Genomic DNA, 16,569 nt, shown 5'->3' with positions numbered 1-16,569 from the left:
ATATTTCTGAAGAATAGGGCTTTGCCCTATAGCTATTAGCTTCATAAATTTATATTGGTAGAATACTTTTATCTAATTCACTGTCTATATTCCAAATTTTTAAGTTGATCTAATAATGTCCCTTATAGGCTTTTCTCTTTCCAGGACAGGTTCAATTTTAGGGTCAGGTACAGTATTTAGTTGCCATGTCTCTTCAGCTACCTTAAATCTTGAACATTTCCCAGCTTTTCTTTGCCTTTTTTTGACATTGACATTTTTGAAGAATGTAACTCTGCCCCACCTCCACCTTTTTAAAAAAATAGAACATGCTTTTCATTTTCTGTTTGTCTGATGTTTCCTCGTGATTATATCATCATACACTTTTAGTAGGGATACTGCATAGATGATGTCATAACCTTCTCAGGATATTACATCTGAAGGCACATGATGTCTATCTGTCCCTCACAGGTAATACAGTATTAATTTTCATCATGCAGTCAAGGTGGTACCCACTACCTCCACTGTATAATCATCTTTTAATTTTTTTCCTTGCAACTAATAAGAAGCGGGGGCGATAATTTAAGACCATTCATATATTCTATTCTTGCCCCCAAATTTCTCTTACATTTAGCATCTATTGGATGACTCTTGATCCTATCTTTACCATGAACGTTGCCAAATGATGATTTTCCACCTAGCACCCTGTCCATATTTACCACTAGTACCTCACAGGGCTGCATTATGACTTTCATGAGCCTTATATTTTGCTTTCCTGGGTCCCTTACTCCATAAAAAATTTTTTTAAATTATATTTATGACTATGTTGGTATAAAGACTAATATGATCCAAGCTAGATTTATTGTTATTACATTTATTTTTCTTTTGGTTTCTCTTAAAAGAAATAAAAATTAAAACATTTTCATTGGCCTTTAAAAGTATCATGGGATTTTGGGACTTCCTTTGTGGCTCAGTGGTTAAAAATCCGCCTGCCAATGCAGGGGACACGGGTTTGAGCCCTGGTCCGGGAAGATCCCACGTGCCGCAGAGCAACTAAGCCTGTGCACCACAGCTACTGAGCCTGCGCTCTAGAGCCCTCAAGCCACAGTTACTGAAGCCCGCGCGCCTAGAGCCTGCGCTCTGCAACAAGAGAAGCTATCGCAATGAGAAGCCCATGCACCGAAACAAAGAGTAGCCTCCGCTTGCTGCAACTAGAGAAAGCCTGGATGCAGCAACGAAAACCCAACGCAGTCAAAAATAAATAAATAAAATTAATTAATTAATTAATTATTTAAAAAGTATCATGGTATTTAGACACTGTGCCTAATGGGTAAGTTGACTCTAGGCCCTCAGTATTCTGCACTAAGCAAGAGGCCTCCCTTCTCCCCCATTTATCTATCTACCTGTCTGTCTATCTATCTATCTAAGATTACGGACTCATGGATTGCTATTTTTCTCAATGGTGTATAATTCATTATTGTTTTTACTTAGTTTGGTGCTCAGATTGTCCCAGATTTGGCCAGTGGGAGCCTCTTCAAGCTGGCCCCCATGTAATATGTTCCTGTCATCTTCTAGCACTTACTATCTGGCATAACAAGATGTTCCAGGCTCCAATTGTACCTACATTGCCCCAGCCCTGGTATCAGCCATTTCTCAAAGGAGCCCAGGTTCCTTTTAGTGGGGCATGGTATTAGAAACCAAGATCTGGACACCAGATATGCTCATTGCTATTGGGTTATATCTGCTACTTTGGCTATTCTTTCCTTTGAACAGCCAGAGCTAGGAAATATAGGCATATATGTACATATACATGGGTACAGACATAAACATGTATATACACACATATTCATATTTTAGAAATCATGAGTTCACACCAGTTTCTCTAATTCCAACCTATCTCTACAGGATTCTTTCTTGTCCTCCCTCTTCTATACTTACATATCCTTTCTTCCACAGTGAGAAACTTGGTTCCCAACGATTTCTTCAATATTAGATTACATATAAAATTGTTTCAGAATTGCTTTGCCCATACCATTATAATTAACAATCATGCTAAAAAGAGTTTAGGATTTGTTTGCACTTTTCTCTCTCTACCCTCTCCAAAACTTAGGATATAATGTGTCCATAAATTCCTGGTTTAGTTCCCTTTTTAAATTTTATTCCCATTTAGTGTGGTCATGGTATTCATTTGACATAAAGTGTGTTCATTTGTTTGATTGGATTTTGGTTTTAGTTTTTCCTCCCTTCTTATTATTTTTGAGTATGTAAGATATTAACATGCTTTCAAAAGTCAAAACTATATAAAAATTTACATTCAGAGAAGGGTCACTCCCATCTGTTTACTCCTTCCACCCCTTCTCCTTGTAGGAAACACATTTTGTTGTTTTCTAGTTTATCCTTCATGTTTCTTTTTGTAATGATAATGCATGTTTTCTTGTTTTTTCCTTTTTTCTTACACAAAAGGTAGCATATTATATATGCTCTTTTGCACTTTGCTTTTTTCATTTAATATCTCCTGGAAATCATTTCATATCAGTTCATTGAGATCTTCCTCATTCTTCTTTACAGCTGCATAGTACTCCATTGTATGAGTGCATTATTCAAACAACCTCCTTCATTTAGATATTTAGGGAGGTTCCAATATCCTGAAATTACAAATAATGCTACAATGTATAATCTTGTTCATGTGTATTTTTATGTTATTAAAGGTGTAACTTCAGGATAAATTTCTGCAAATGGGATTACTGTGTTGAAGGGTAAATTTGTATGTAGCTTTGCCATATTCCCTCCAGCAATGTATGAGAGTATCTGTTTTCTTACATCCTTATCAACAAAGTGTACTGTCAATCTTTTGATTATTTTGTGAATCTAATGAGTGAAAAATGATATCTCAATATGCTTTAATAATGTCCATTGTTCTTATTATGAATGAAGTTGATATGTTTTATATATTTAAAAACTATCTTTATATATCTCTTTGTGAATCGTCTGTTCATGCCTTTTGCCTATTTTTCTACAGGAAATCTTCTGCATTTTCACTGTTTGATACAGTAGCCTCTAGTCATATATGGTACTTGAGCACTTGAAATGTGGCAAGTACAAATGAAGGACAGAATTTTAAATTTATTTAGTTTTAATTGCTTACAATTAAAATGTAAATAGCCACATGTGGGTAGTGGCTACCCTACTGGACAGCACAGCCTTATGTCTCACTTGTAGCTCGCAGAAGCCCGCTTAACTCCTTTTCTCTACAATCTGAAAAAACTGAGCTGTAATATCATGATTCACAATGATCCTATCATTGCCCTATCATACAGTGTTTATTTGTAGTAATTTGATTAGTGTCTGTATACCTCATTGGATCACAAGCTCCTCGGGCAAGGGCTGTGTTTGTTTTTTCTCAGTTTTATATTGTGCTCAGCACCTAATCCAGTATCTAGAACATAACAGGTGCTCAATAAATATGTGAGCACATGAATGAATTTAAAAGTATATGAACACCAAGTCGCTGCGCTGAGCGCCACTGGTCGCCCCGCCCCGCCCCGCCGCGGCCAGCGGGAGGGGGCTACCCGGCGGCCGTCGTTTGGGCTGGAGCCGTGTGCGCGCACGCGCGCGCGCCCCACGTCCCTGGGGGAGGTGGGAACCCGCTGGGGAAAAGAAAAAGTATATGAATATACCTTTGCTATAAATGTGGACTCCACTATCTACTGCGTGTGTGGGTGGGTGTGGGTGGGTGTGGGTGTGGGCGCGCGCGCGCACGCTTGGGGGAGGGGGGGCGGTTTCCAGAGACAAATCTAAAGATGTGGAGATGATACCAAGACCAGGTTATTCAAGAGAAATGGAGTTGGTTGCAGAATACTTTGGAATCAGGAAATTGGCTTTATTAGTAAGATTTTTAAGCACTCAGTATATGCCAGACAGTATCCTGAGTACTTTATGTGAAGTGTCTTATCCTCATAAAATGACCCTGTGGAATAAGTACTATTATTATCCCCATTTTACAGATGGCATGGAGGAAAAGAGGAGCAACTTGCCCAAGGTCATACAGCTAGTAAGTAGTAGAGCAAGCGTTTAAATCTAAGCAATCTGACTTCAGAGCCTACCTTCTTAACCACAATGCAGTATTGCTTTCTGTTTGATTGTGTCCATATGGTGACAGACGCTTAGTAACCTCAAATGTCTGCATCAAGCTTTTGTCTAAATTTAAGCTTCAGAAAGCCACTGTCTCCTGGAGGTTTAGACCTCTTTCCAGTGGTGCAGGTGGAGGGAGACTGGGATAAGAGGATCTGAAAATCTACAGAGGATTCCTTTTCTCCAAAAGTCAAACATATACTTTTGCCTCTAGGATTTTCTGCCTTGTACATAATAAAGGGAAAATAAAGCATTTTCTTTGATAAAACAAAACACAAAATAATCAATCCCCTCTTCTCCAAACCTCTGGTCTAGTAAGAAAACTTAAAGAAAGCTGAGTTACTATAGCCTTATGAATTAGCTAGTTTTATTCAGCTTTCCCTCTCTCCTCCCTTCATCTCTGTCACATATTTAGTGCTCCATACATAGTCCTATTTAGTTGATATTCCTAATATTGATATGTTCTTTCATTTAGTTGTTTCTTTAATTGTTTCATGTAAGGATATCTTATCTTCCTGTGCTAATTATACTCTGCTTGCCCCCGACCCACCCCCTTTCCTAGATTCACTCTCCATCCTTCCCTATCCTGCTTTGAACCATGGAGCACTGATCTCTATGGGTTACATTACCTGGGTTCCCCTGCCCTCTGGCTTCCAATGGGTTGAGCAGAAGCTTGGCACTGGGGTGGGAAGAAGAGCAGGAAGAAAGAGAGATCAGGGTATTTCTTTTCCCCTCTTTCTCTCTACTTTGCTACCATGTTCTCAAAGTAGCTGCCTGACAGCCCCTCCTGCAGGGCTCCAGCGTTCACTGGGCTCCCATAACCCTTTCTTCACCTTGCCCCTGCATGTCTGGGGAAGGGAAGGTTTTAGCAAACTCTTGCTCATCCCTGGGTGACTCTACATACCTGCTATTTCCTGAACTGCACACATCTTTGTAAACAGGCCCTTTAATAAATTATTCTCTGTGAAATTTTTTGAGTTGAATATTATTTCCTGCTTGGGACCCTGCCCAGTACATTTCCCCTTTAGAAGTCTTTCAAAATTCTTAAAGGCATGGAGGAGGCCTAGACTTTAAACTAGGGATGAGATTAAATAGGCCTCAGGTAGATCGTCCCACAAATTGGATCAGGAGATTTTATCACTCTATTTCCAAGATTATTCTGGGGAGAGAGACTCTGAATGTGACAAACGTGTGTACCCTGTTATATGTATCAGAGATAGTTCCTCAGGCTCTTTTTACAGCTTGAATGAAATGACCTCAAGATTATTCATTACCTTTGCCCTGGGACTCTGATCATCAAGAAAACTTGTGAGGGCTTCCCTGGTGGTGCAGTGGTTAAGAATCCGCCTGCCTAGAGAACAAACGTATGGACACCAAGGGGAGAAAGAGGCAGGGTAGGGTTTGTGGTGTGATGAATTGGGAGACTGGGATTGACATATATACACTAATATGTATAAAATGGATAACTAATAAGAACCTGCTGTATAAAAGAATAAATAAAATAAAATTCAAAAAAAAAAAAAAGAATCCTTCTGCCAATGCAGGGGACATGGGTTCAAGCCCTGGTCCGGGAAGATCCCATGTGCCGTGGAGCAACTAAGCCCGTGCACCACAACTACTGAGCCTGCAAGCCACAACTACTGAGCCCACGTGCCACAACTACTGAAGCCCGCGCGTCTAGAGCCCATGCTCCACAACAAGAGAAGCCACCACAGTGAGAAGCCCATGCATTGCAACGAAGAGTAGCCCCTGCTCGCTGCAACTAGAGAAAGCCCGCATGCAACAACGAAGACCCAATGCAGCCAAAATAAATGAATTAATTAATTAACTAAACAAAAAAACCCCAACCTCGTGATTACTAAACTGGTTCCCAGGTAACTTGATCCAGAGAAAGGGGTACGCTGGAGGGTAGTAGACACCAATAATCCAGACCGTGAAAAAGGTATAGTCTTCACTTATCATTAATCATGAAAAGAAAAAGAATGCAGTTCCCCATCTTTCCCCTTCCACAAGCACACTATGTTTTTCGTGGGTTTTCTTTTTTTGCTATGGCTTCAGCCCTGTAGTAAAATGAAGATTCCTGTTACCCAGATCTATAAACAAGTCTGTATCTCTACTCAGATATGGTATCCATATTCTATCATCCTTCCTATTATAATAGAAGAATCATTTTTTCTGTCCAAGAGCAGCCCCTCTCCTTGTGCTATTATGCTCATCCTCTTTTGTCTTCTGAAGGGCTTCCCTCTTCAATTATCCCCTTTTTTCCCCACAACTATTTCTTCCTTCTTATTGGAACATTCTCATTAGCTTACAAGCATGCTCTAGCATCTCCTGGTTTGGTAAAAACCCTCCCTCAACTCTACATCCTCTTCCAACTAGTGCTTCATTTCTCTGCTTGTCTGAACAGCAGAACTTTTTGAAAAAGTTGTTTATACTGGCTGTCACCACTTCCTTACCTTTCATTGATTCCATTCTGGCTTCCTTCCAGGAAACCCATCACTCCACTGAAACAACTTCAGTCAAGGTCATCAGTGACCTCCATGTTGTTGAATTCTATTGCTCTTTCTCATCTTACTCAGCCTCTTATAAACATTGGACACAGTTAACCAGTCTCTTTTAAAAAATACTTTCTTCTCTTGACTTCCATGGCACCATTCTCTCAGTTTCCTTTCCTGACTACTCCTCCTCCTCTGTTCGACCTCTAAATGTTGAGTTGTCCCAGGGCTAAGTTCTAAACTTGCACTATGCACACGTGGCTACTGAGTAATTGAAATGTGGCTAGTGTGAAATGAGACATGCTGTAGGTATAAAATACTCTCTAAGTTTAAAAGACTTGGCATGGGGACTTCCTTGGTGGCACAGTGGTTAAGAATCCGCCTGCCAATGCAGGAGACACGGGTTTGAGCCCTGGTCCGGGAAGATCCCACATGCTGTGAAGCAACTAAGCCCGTGTGCCACAACTACTGAGCCTGTGTGCTAGAGCCCGCGAGGCACAACTACTGAGCCCATGAGCCACAACTACTGAAGCCCACGTGCCTAGAGCCCATGCTCCACAACAAGAGAAGCCACCGCAATGAGGAGCCTGCGCACCGCAACAAAGAGTAGCCCCTGCTCACCGCAGCTAGAGAAAGCCCGCGTGCAGCAACAAAGACCCAGCACAATTAATAAGTTAATTAATTAATTAATTTAAAAAGGACTTGGCATGAAAATATATGTAAAGTATCTCATTAATAATTTTTATATGAATACATATTGAAATAATATTTTAGGTATACTGGACTATTAAAATTAATTTCATCTGTTTCTTTTTTTTTGTTTGTTTGTTTGTTTGTTTTTTTCTTTTTGCGGTATGTGGGCCTCTCACTGTTGTGGCCTCTCCCGTTGCGGAGCACAGGCTCTGGATGCGCAGGCCCAGCGGCCATGGCTCACGGGCCCAGCCGCTCCGCGGCACATGGGATCCTCCCAGACCGGGGCACGAACCGGTATCCCCTGCATCGGCAGGCGGACTCTCAACCACTGCGCCACCAGGGAGGCCCCATCTGTTTCTTTTTACTTTTTTGCTGTGGCTACTAGAAAACTCAAAATTACATATGTGGCTCACATATATCTTATTGGGCTGTGCTCTTCTGTATCCTCTTCCCTATCAACTTTCTCTTTTCATCATCTTATCTAGTGCCATAGCTTTAAATGCCATCTATATGTTGACTCCCATATTTAAACCTCTAACTCTGACCTCTCGTTTGAAGTCCACACTTACATATCAGCTGGGAACTGAATTTCCATTTGAATGTCTAAAGGTATCTCAGTATCAATATGTCAAAAATGGAATTTTCTCTTTTCTCCAGCCCTATTATGTCCCCTACTAGTTTTCCCATCTCAATCAATGGTGCCATTATCTGTCCAGTTGTTCAAACCAAAAACTGAGTCATCTTTGATCACTCTATTTTCCTTACCCATTTCATCCAATCTTCCAACAAGTCTTGTTGGTTCCACCTTCAAATATATTTTGAATTCCATCCATTTTTCTTCATCTCCACTGCTACTACCCCAGTGTAAGCCACTGTCACCTCCCAGACCACTGTAACAGCTTCCTAACTGCTCTCTTTGCTTCCACTCTTTTCCCAATACAGTCTCTGCTCTATATCTCAGAATGATCTCTTTTAAATATAAACCAGATCATGACAGACCTCTACTTAAGCTGTTCATGACTTCTCATTGTACTTAGAATAAAATCCATACCTACCATAGCTTGCAAGACCTAGCATAAGTCTGATCCCTTCTTATCTCCCTAACCTCATTCCAGGCCACTCTTTCCCCTTCTTATAATGATCTCCAACTTCATTGGCCTTCCTTCCATACTTTGAATCATGTCAAGTTTGCTATTGCCTCAGCCCCTTCCTATGGTATTCTTCTCTCTGCCTCAAATGCTCTGCTCCCAGAGTTTTGCAGGGCTGATGCCTCTCCATCCTTCAGATCTCAGCTCAGATGTAGCCTACTTAGAAAGGCCATCCTTGCAAGTGGTATTCTGTCCTAGTCGTTTTCAATCTAATCATATCACACACTCTCTTTCTTCCTTCTTCTTTTCTTCCTCTTACAGAAATGTTTTATGTATTTGTTTCCTTTTTAGTGTCTGTCTCCCTTGAAGAGTATAAGCCCTTCAAGAGCAGGGACCTCGTGTGTCTTATTTGTGCCTGCATTCTCAGCATCTGGTATGAAGCTTGGTCCAGAGTAGACCCTAAAAATAGTTTTGAGTGATACATTGCAAAATTAATATTAATCAAATGGATTTTTGAAAAGAATGAATAAAACTATTTGGGAAATAAATCAATTCACTTTGGGATGAATAATATAAAATGTCTTAGAAACTAAGGCGTAACTTAAGGAGCTATGCATTGGGCCTTAGTAGATATTAATCTCTTAGTGTGATTGAGTTTGTCATGTGCAGCAAATATTGAGGACCTAGCATTTGCAGAGCACACTCTCTCTGCCCTCAGAACTGGGAGAGCTGAGAGAACAGTGGGACACTGAGCCTGAGAGGCAAAGGGGAGGGATGACATTAAAGAAGAAAAGTGGGGAGTGGGGGTAGGGGAGAGGCCCAGGGCAGGTGCTAGCTCAACAGATAATAGATCCTGACTCTAATATTGCCTAGATTTTAGCTCCAGCAGCAACCATGGTTATTATTTCTTTGCATCTAGGTCAGTATGCATAGTAGGTGTTCCATAAATGCTTTTTGGTAGAATACATAAATTTATGAATTTTAAAGAAAACTCAGGAAAAGTGAACTCTTCAAATTTCTGACCTTGGATGATATTGGAAGTGTCTGGGAAGTAAATGAAAAAGAATGCACATGAACTGGAAATTATGAGGTAGAAACAAGGTTGAACTGGACACTCAAATGTACACTAGCCTGAGGATTTGGGAGTAAGGGACTAATTTCTTCTCCTCATCCTGCTTCACGCCCCCAGAGTTGAATCAACCTCAGAATTCCTGTTGACCTCAGGAGAGGATTCCAAATACACAAATCAGGAAAACAGAGAGAGGAAAATCTTTGAATGTCAAACAGCAAAAACATTAAACTTGAAAGACATCTAATTTTTTCTCAGTCCAAATTAGACAGGCTATGATGCTTAAAAGAAAACGAATGCTGGTGCGAAGCACGAATGTATTATCTGATTGAAATAACACAGGACAGATACATCTGTGTCCAGATCGTACTTCTGCTGTGCTCTATTTTAGGGAGCTTCTGGATTTGAATCTAAAACTGATATCTGGAAAAGAGATATTAATTTGTGCTCACATAGCACTTTTCATTCAAAGGTCTCAAAGCACTTTACAAAGAAATAAGTATTATTATCCCAGATGGAACAACTCAGACAGAGGGGCTGCTGCCCTCTTCAGCAAATTGGAGAGTATAAGCCCTTGGACTCTTGATGCAGCCCTAGGCTATAAATTATTGAATCATGTCCTCTATTGATTGGGAGCTGGAACTACCAATGATGTGACTTTTAAAAATATACATATAAAGTAGAACATCAGGCTCTATGCTTAAGAATTTTAGCATGTGTTCAAAAAATATGAAAATGGGTGGTTTTAAAACTGCTGAATTAGGGTAAAGTATGTCTACTTAAAGTAAGAAAATGGTTATTCTAGTCAGACTAATACTAGTTAACATGTGCTAAGCATTATTCTAAGTGTGCTATATATATTCTTTTATTTAATACTCTCAACAATTTTTTAATCGAAGTATAATCAACACGTGATGTTGTATTAGTTTCAGGTGTACAATATTATAATTTGGTATTTGTATACATTGGGAAATGATCACCACAATAAGTCTAGTTACCATCTGTCACCATACAAAGCTACAAAATTTTTTTTCTTGTGATGAGGACTGTTCAGATTTACTTTCTTAGCAACGTTCAAATTTGCAATATAATATTTTTGACTATAAGACTCGCGGCAATTTTAATGAGGTAAGAACTATTATCACTTTACGCATTTACCACTGAGGAAACTGAGACCCGGAGAAGTTAAGTAACTAGGCCAAATGTCAGCTAAGTAATTGGCAGAGCTGAGACTTGGATGTAGGCAGCCTGAGTCCATTACCCATGCTCTTAGCCAGTTACTCCGTGCCAGGTACTGTGAAGCATTTTGCATGCGTTATGTCACTGAATCCTCACAAAACCTCTCGAGGTAGGTATATTATTATCCCGATTTTATTTGGGAAGGACAGTAAGGATTAGAAAGGTGAAGTGACTTGCCCAAGTTCCCATTCCAATATGTGGGGAGCCAGGATTTTGAAACATAAACAAAAGAACACTAGGCAGGAAGTCAGGGTTTTAGTGATATTTCTGCCACTAACTAGGCTGTGTGACCTTGAGCAAATCCAATAGTCTCCATGGTCTCTACGTCTTCCTCTGTGACAGGAGGCCACTGGGCTACATTGATGCTGATTCCTTCCCAATGCTAATATCCTCAGAGTCTCAATATCTGTCTTCTATCTGGTCCCTTGTTTAAAAATCCTTGGAGGAAAAGAAATTAACCACACAGAACCTGAGAGTGACTCTGGAAGCCAAATTTAGAAAACAGATCTCAAAAGGGGAAAAAAAAGAAGTTTACAAAATATCTTTATTTAGAAAATGAGACTGTCCTGCAAAGTGTTTGGCTTGATCTGTGAGACCCAGTGACCACATAAAGGCCATACACATCACCTTGATGGACCAGTTCTCCTGGATGTAATAAACCATGTAACCTGGTTCTGTGGCCATTTCTGGCCACTGAATTGGCTAAAGCTGGAAGAAGTCCATCCTCGTGTGGGAGGGATCTAGGAGAAGAAGCCAAGCTTTTCATGTGGGTGTTCTATCTTGAATTCAGTATGTCTATACCATTCTGTCTACTTCTGTTTTTGTTCTCAGTGATTATTATGTAGTGACACAGCCCACTGCTACCATGAACAAGTTTTTTCACAAGCATGTGGGGAGTCTGTATAGTGAACAGGTCTGCCTTCCATTTCTCTGTCTGGTTCTGTTCAAAAGTATTAGCTTGATCCACAGGAAACGAAATCGTTATCTTGAAGAGATACCTGTACTCCCATGTTCATTGCAGCATTATTCATAGTAGCTAAGTTACAGAAACAACAAGATCAATGGATGAATGGATAAATGTGGTATATATATATAATGGAATATTATTCAGCCTGTAAAAAGAAGGAAATCCTGCCATTTGTGACAACATGGAAGAACACGGAGGGTATTATGCTAAGTGAAATAAGTCAGCCAGAGAAAGACAGATACTGCATAGTATCATTTATGTGTGAAATCAAAAAAACAACAACAACAACAACCAAAGTCATAGAAACAGAGAATAAAATGGTGGCTGCTGGGGACTGGGGAGTGGGGGAAGGGGGAGAGGTTGGTGAAAGGGTATATGCTTTCAGTTATAAAATGAATATGCTCTTAGGATATAATGTATAGCATGGTGACTGTAGTTGATAACTATTGTATAGTTGAAATTTGCTAAGAGAGTAGAACTTAAGTGTTCTCATAAAAAAAGGGAGGGCAGAGTATAGAAGGTGGTAGATAATGTTAATGAGTTAATTGTAGGAATCCTTTCACAATGTACACATGTATCCAATTACCATCTTGTACACTTTAAATATATGACACTTTCATCAATTATACATCAATAAAATAAAAGTAAATAAAAGACAGAAAAAAAAAGAAAACCAAAAAACCCCCCAAAATGTGAGCTTGAGTTTGTGAGAAACCTTGGTCCTATCAGTAGCTCTGTGATCTTGCGAAAGTCAAATTCTCTCAGAGTCTCAGTTTTCCTCATCTTTTGTAAAATGATGCTTACACCATTTGCTTGCCAGTGTTGTACATTTCAAATAGTCTGACATCGGTGAAAGTATTTTGGAGAGATTGGAGACCTCTCAGACGACAATGAAAGTGAGGCTGCAACACTCCTTCCCTCAGAGAGACACGGTGTTGTGCATAAAGCAAGCCTGAATGGGAATCCCAACACTGCCTGCCACTTGGGCAAGTTACTAAACCTCTATAAGTCTCTTCAGTTTGTAAAATGCAAAGTTGTTGAGGCATGGAAATATAAACATGAAGCTCCTGACACACAAGAGGCCATTTAAATATGGTAGCTATTATTATTTTGACTATCAATTATTGAATTACACTGAAGAGTTAGCAGGTTCAGAATATCAAGCTTTATTTTCTGAGACTGTGTACCAATTCACTTTGATCTCTAAGGAAAAGCCAGAAGAGAATTGGGCTGTCTTCTCTACTAAATGGCTGATGTTAATCCTGTAAAGCTTATCTTCATACACACCACACCTTGGGGAAATCTGGACAAGGACCTCTCTTCCTTTTAGACATCTCTGCCTAAGTCTCCACCCTCTGTGGCCACACGAATTCTAGTGGACAATTGGGATCTCAAAACTTATCTTTGCATTCTAAAGAAGATAAAGTTATAGTGCAATAATTCCCAACCCTTTTTTAGCACCAGAATCTCATTTTAAAGTTAAAAAAAATTTCAAGGAATCCCATATAATAATAGTTCGACTTTAGGTTGCTTCTGATTGAGAAAATACATGATAAAAAAATCAGCATCAGTAAAAAAATTAGAGGATCCTCTCTCAAACATTGTTGGGAATAGGTAGTATATGAACTTGATAAAAAAATTCACGAGGTACAAAAGGGAACACCATGAAAAGCATTCTTCTTGCACGTTCCTCCGCCACCCAGTGCCCTTCCCCAGATCCTACTATTGTTTCCATTTCTGCTGTGTCCTTTCAAAGGTAATCTATGATCTACGAATATTTATGTATTTATCCTTTAAAAAAAGACAAAATGGTAGCATACCTTGCCACTCTTCTTCACCTTGTTGCACTCTTCTGCATACTTAACAATGTCTTGTTATACTTTAAAATGGATATGTGAAAAAAAGAGATGGAATATGTATTTTTATTCACCACACTGGCATCTAGTATTGAAAAATTGCATTGCATTTTTTTTTTACATTTTTAAAAACGTTTTATTTTATATTGGAGTATGGTCGATTAACCATGTTGTGAGTTTCAGGTGCACAGCAAAGCAACTCAGCCATGCATATACACGTATCCGTTCTCCCCCAAACTCCCCTCCTATCCAGTCTGCCATATAACATTGAGCAGAGTTCCCTGTGCTATACAGGAGGTCCTTGTTCGTTATCCATTTTAAATATGGCAGTGTGTACATGTCGATCCCCAACTCCCTGAATGCATTGCATTTTTAATATACAGAAAATCCTACTGTGCAATAACTACATACCACATAGAGAGTCTCAGCTCTTAGATTAGGAACCACTGGTATAAGTAAAATATCAATAACATTCAACAGTAATTTTGGCCCTTACTCTACACCAGCCATTGTTCTAAGCACTGTACACTTGTTATCTCACATAATCCACATCCTTCAAATCCTTCTAATCCCAGTTTAAATGTTATCTCCTCAGAGAAACCCTCCCTTATCCAAGTAGACCTACCCTCTCCCCTTTCCATTATTTCCTATCATTTCATCCTGTTTATTTCCTTCAGGGCAGTTACCTATTTGTCCTATTTCACCTATTTGTTTACTGTTGTCTCCTGAATGGAGTAAGAACTTTGGGAGCAGGGACAGTGTCAGTTTGGTTCACTGCAGTATATCCAGTGACCAGTCCCATGCCTCGGTGCTGGGCACAGAGGAGCCATTCCATCAGATGTTTATTGAATTAAGTACACAATGAGCAAAAAACAATTTTATGAGGTAGACCCTAGTATAATCTCCATTATATGAGTGAGAAAGCTAAGCCCTAGAGAGGGAAATACAGTCAAGTCAAAATTAGTAACTTACAAAATTGGTTTGAAACCCAGTACTGCTTGACCCTAGAGCACAAGCTCTTCACCACTACCCTGGTCTCAGAAACAGAAGACTGAGTACAATCTTGCCTGTGTATGATCTTGAGTAATTCCCTTTTCCTCCCTGGGATTGTTTCTTCCATTGAAAAATGCGAGGGTGGAGTTAGTAATCTTCCTTATACCTATGATCGATGAAAATGGAAAAGGAGACACTGAAGGGGCCAACAAGATTGGCTTGATGCCTTTAAGAGAGCTGATTTCCATTCTTTAATTCCTACCCTCCTTCTTTCACTAAGGAATTGCTGATCCTTATTTTATGCCAGGCACTGTGTTGGTTGTTCCTTTGGATAGGTATCTAAAGACTAATAGGACATAGTCTCTGCCATTAAGGTGCTTAGTCTGATGGGTCTAATGCAGACCCATTAATAGCTGTTTGAAGTACAGTATAGGTCTTTGCCATAACAGTAATATGTATGAGGCACATGGTAACACAGAAGAGGAAGGAATTAATTCCATCTTGTATGCATATGGTGGTGAGGATGGTGGTGCATATGTAGGGAGGGAGGGATGAGGTTTACTGCTGAGCTAGGCCTTGGGGATAGAATAGTTTTCCAGGTGGACAAGGCGGAGGTGAGTCTTCCTGAACACAAGAGACATCATGTGCAGAAGCACACCAAGAAACAGTATGATGTGCTGAGGACTGCTAGGGTAGGGGCTTGGCTCCCAGAGGATGGAGTTGGCTAAGTAGAGGGGGCCCATGAAGAGCCATGCTGAAGAGTTTGGACTTTACTCCTGAGAGCAGTGGCATGGCCAAATCTTATTTATATTTTATTTTTAGAAAGATCACTCTGGCAGTGGTAGGACTGGAGGAGGGTGATGAGGTGAAAGGTGTGGAGACTAGTGAGAAGGCTTTGTGGTGGTCCAGGTGAGAGGTGAGGAGCACTTGGACCTCGGGTATTCACGCAGAGTTGGAGAGGAACTAGATAAATCAGGGATTTAAAAAGAAAAAAAAGAAGTGGAAAAGGACTTGGTGGTTGGTTGGATGAGGGAGAATAAAATGAGACTGAGGGACTTGCTGGATTGGGTGGCCAAGTATAAAACGGTTCCATTAATGATTATATGGAATTTGGAGTTGGGTGGGAGAAATAATGCTGTTGGCTTTGAATATGTTACGTTTGGGGGGGTCTCTTAGCCAGGAGGAAAGCTCTAGCTCCCTCCTTCCTTTCCAGGATAGCATTCCTAGCCAAAGTCAGACATCCTCGGGCCAGTTTCCTGCAGTCCCCAGTCAGGGATAAGATTCTCCAAGACCTCACTGGAATTCCTGAGCTCCATATCCTTCAGGGATATAAGCTGGGTCTTAAAAACTCCCTGTATCCTTATTGATAGAAGGAGAATGGATCCCTAACTCGCTTTATAAAATCAGATGCTGGCTTCAGTGGAGCAAACTCTCCTGCCTCTTTGCAAGCAGCACACTTGAAAAAAGAAACCATTTCCTGTGGGGCAGCTCTGGCCCTGACCGTCTCTGGCTCTCAGGTTGGCTCTCAAGAAGCCCCCACCTCCTTTAGGAAGAGGCTTTTTAAAAATGAAGATGAGGTTGTATACCGTGTAACCTGGTCCCGCCTGGCTTCTGGAAAAAGCCCAGAGACCTGGGGACTGGACCCTCTCTCAACCACCACCCGGGGTTAGGTGTCCTCAACGCCGAGGCAAGACTCCATGTAGCCCCAATTCTCCCCCAAATGACGGGGCTGGGACCCTCCCCCACCTTAACTCGAATCTCCAGCGCTCAGCTCACCTGGCGGTAGCAGGGCCAAGCACGTGGGCCCAGTTAAGGGCTGGCCTCTAGGGTCCTCCCAGGGAAGGGGATATACAACCCCAGGAGGCAGGAGGCTGGTTAGTCACCCGGGCCGTGACAATCTCCTTGGCTCCTACAGCCGATGTCCAAAGGCAGGGCACAGCCTGTGTCCCACTCCCCCCTTCATAGGACGGTGCCAGAATCTGTTATCTCTACTCCGCCCTCTGCTCAAGCACTACCTCACTGTCGTGCCCATAAATCCCAAGAGCAAAGGGTAGCACGATTC

Source organism: Mesoplodon densirostris, chromosome 3 (genome assembly GCF_025265405.1).
Source record: "Mesoplodon densirostris isolate mMesDen1 chromosome 3, mMesDen1 primary haplotype, whole genome shotgun sequence".
Lineage (NCBI taxonomy): Eukaryota > Metazoa > Chordata > Mammalia > Artiodactyla > Ziphiidae > Mesoplodon > Mesoplodon densirostris.
The sequence above is the reverse complement of the archived record's forward strand: the minus strand, read 5'-3'. Positions refer to the sequence as shown.